The sequence below is a fragment of the Seriola lalandi genome, unplaced genomic scaffold, assembly GCF_002814215.2.
Source record: "Seriola lalandi dorsalis isolate HSWRI2012SDOR001 ecotype SW California unplaced genomic scaffold, Sedor1 jcf7180002054748, whole genome shotgun sequence".
Lineage (NCBI taxonomy): Eukaryota > Metazoa > Chordata > Actinopteri > Carangiformes > Carangidae > Seriola > Seriola lalandi.
The window spans coordinates 2,424,226-2,427,851 of NW_019525301.1; the positions used below are offsets into that span (position 1 = coordinate 2,424,226).

At 42.7% G+C, this 3,626-nt stretch overlaps 1 pseudogene; it reads left to right on the forward strand.

Moving 5' to 3' along the window:
• The first annotated feature begins 229 nt into the window (after positions 1–229).
• On the forward strand, positions 230–1,948 carry LOC147818044 (uncharacterized; annotated as a pseudogene).
• The last annotated feature ends 1,678 nt before the right edge of the window (positions 1,949–3,626 follow it).

Consider the following 3,626-nt stretch of genomic DNA (forward strand, 5'->3'; position numbering starts at 1 on the left):
TTTTTTGTCCTCCTCTGTAGTCAGCACTCAGCTCCACTTTGTGATCAAGAGCCATGGAAATGGTTTATGGCACAGTCAACACATTCTCCCTTTAATCCGCTGAATACTTGCATTAGTGAGCAAAGACGGCAAGGCAGCGTAGCATAAGCCATCCTGAATGCTTTCCAGGGTGACAGTATGGGAGGGGAGGAAAAAAAAAAACGGGAGAGGGTGAGGGACAGGTCGAGGAATGGATGGAGGAGGAGGAGGACCGTGCGCGAGGAGGAGGCTAGAGAAGAAGACGGGGTTAAGCTGGGTGAGGTTAGGACAGAGACTCTGCATGTCAAATAGAGGAGAGGAAAGGAAAGAACAGAGCAAGAGGAGGGCGAGAGGCAGGGATGGAGAGGTGGGGGGGGAGTCAATAGGGGAGAGCAGAGAGTCGGGGCTCCTCCGTGGGGGTTTGACTCCGACCCCGCTGTTCCTTTTGCTGCTTTTTCTTTCAAAGCTTTATGTCTGGAATCTCACTTCATTTCTATCATGACATCTGCGCCTAGCCTTGTCCATGCATCGGTGCCCTGCCCTCCTTCCACTGTCTGCTTCCTCTGCTGTCTTTGCAGAGTCGTGGTGGGAACTCTAGGTGTAGGTGTGTGTGTGTGTGTGTGTGTGTGTGTGTGTGAAGTGTGTTGGTGTTGGTGTTATATCTAAGCTGGAGTTCGACATAAACCTCTCCTAAACAGTGTGAGATCGACAGAGATGAGGGCCGCCAGCTTAGATGAGGAACACCCACCCTCTGAGCAAAGCCTCTGGAAATCCAACACCCACTCACCCACCCACTCACACACAAACATGAGCTGTGGTGAAAAGCACACAAGTACATTTACTGAAGTACTGTACTAATTTTTGAGGTAACCTACTTCTACTTTACTGGAGTACTTCCATTTTCTTCTACCTACTTCACCCAATTTCAAATATTGTACTTTTTACTCCATTTCATTTATTTAACAGCTTTAGTCAAATAACCAATAACTAGTAATACTTCACAAATTAAATTAAACATTTGACCAACCATACATAACAGATAAGTGCATAAAGTTTTTTTCTCAAAGTGCATATATTGTATTGTCTAATTTCCGGTCGCCGGTGTTTCTGCAATTTCGCTGCCACTTTCTTCACTACAGCAGGTAAATTACCTGCTGTACATTTAAATTTAGACTACTTCTGCTCAAAAGCACGTATTGCTCTCTTCTTCTATAAATGACTTTCTCGCCAATCCCTCTGCCTCCTTTAGTGGTAACAGTATGTGTAGTAAATGTAGTTTATTTGCCGTGATGGAGGTGAGGCTCTGAATTGGAAACACGACTCCACACCATGGAAACCTGATCAACTTAGCCAGTACCCAGTAGCCTGTGGGAACTGACCCAGTGTACCCCCCCCCCCCCCCCAGCCGTGAAGCCAGGGTGGCTGGATGACTGTCTAAAGGAAGCGCAGCTCTAAGAAGAATCCCATAGTTCACTATCAACCAGCTCATGTTTCAAACAGGTTCTCTTCACTCAGTGACAGAAGCCAACTCTGATTACTGGCAGCTCTATCTTCAGAAACATGTAGTTAGCAACGCTGACAGCCACAGTCAAATGTACTGGGGCCAGAGTGGGTGACATAGAGTCCTATTCAAGGATAAGCATAAATATTGTAAAATTGTTATTCATGTCAACAGTAACAACAAAGACAATGTTGAACTCCATGGTTCTCTCTGGGCCCCTGCCAAAGACCAGGGATGTACAGCCGCATGACATCATTCAACCGTTGGCTGTCGAGGTGGTATCCAACAAATCACATGGACTTAGTAGAGAATTGATCGACTTTCTGAGGAAGACTTGGTCTGATTAGAAGAGACAGCATACAGCCAATGTTGGATGGAGCAGCTCTCATATTTAAAAATGTGACCAAGTTTATTAGTACAAAACCTTGACAACCCAGAGCTGAGACCAGGAGGCAGAGTCCTACACGCTTCTCTGCTCTTCTATTAGAGCAGTTACCCACCCAAAGCCCTATAGAGACTGTGTCTGCCCCCGACCACTTTAATTATTAAATCAAAATTAAAAAGAAGGGGAGTTGTACATAAAAACCAAATAAAAATGAATACCACTACTGCAACAGTACAAGAAAATCTGAGAATTTACTCTTAATTTAGACTTAAACAATTAGACGTAAACAATCTAGTATCTGATCATCAAATTGATGTATTTGGTCTTACTGAAACCTGACTGTGTCATGATGAATATGTTAGCTTGAATGAATCCACTCCCTCCAGTCATATTAATACTCATATTCCTCGATGCAGCGGCCAAGGAGGTGGAGCTGCAGCCATTTTTGACCCAATTCATAACTCATTCAAAAGCCTTGTTTTAGCCTTTCACACCCAACCTGGAAAACATTTCAGCCGATTCAGCCCGTACTCTGAATATTTATCTGAATTCTCAGAATTTCTATCCAGTTTAGTTCTTAGAACGGATAAAATATTTATAGCAGGTGGTTTTAAAGGTCCCATATTGAGATTTTTATGTCTTTTGGATTATAAAACAGGTCTATGTGTTATATAAATACTGTACTGTACAAACAGCTGTAAAACCTGATATATATTTAGATGTTTTTCTCACATTGACATTCACCAACTAACTTCAGCTAACTGACCATCACCCTGTCTATTAGACCCAATCCCAACTAGGCTGCTTAAGGAAGTTTCACACTTGGTTAGTACTTTTTTGCTTGATATTATCAATCTGTCATTATCAACAGGCTATGGACCATAGTCCTTTAAATTAGCTAGAATTAAACATGTTTTTGAAAAGCTTACTCTTGATCCAGGTGTTTTAGACAACTACCGATATCTAAGTGCATCATAGCACAGAGACAGCACTGGTGAAAGTTAAAGATGACCTCCTAACTGCATCAGAGAAAGGACTTGTTAGATCTTATTGCTGCACTTGCTACCATTGACCATCACATCCTGTTACAGGGACTGGGACATTCAATTGGCATTAAAAGAACTGCACTAAGCTGCTTTAAGTCCTATTTATCAAATCAATTTCAGTTTATACACGTTAACGATGAAGCCTTCTCCACAAAAGGATCTGCAAACTTCCATTGTTCTGCAGATAATACCCAAATATATTTATCACTGAAGCCAGATGAAACCAATCAGTTAGCTAAACTTCTAGCATCCAGGACACAAAAACCTGGATGACAATTTTCTGCTATTAAACTCAAATTACCCCTACCTAGAATGCAGCCTTATTTATGGCTCCTAGATTCTCCAAAGGTAGAATGGCAGGCAGAGCCTTCAGCTGTCAGGCTCCTCTTCCAGTTTTTGACCGGGAGACATCCTCTCCACTTTTAAGAGTAAGCTTAAAATTTTCCTCTTTGATAAAGCTTATCATTAGAGCTGTCTCAGGCTTGCCTTGAACAATTCCCTAGCTATGCCGGTATAGGCCTAGACTGCCAGGGGACTTCCCATGATGCACTGAGCTCCTCTCGCTTCCTGTCCCTCTCCATCTGTACAGATTCATATCCCATTAATGCATGTTACTAACTCAGCATCTTCTCTCTCCCGTCGCTTTCTGAAGGTATTTCTGCCTCTGGAGCTCTAG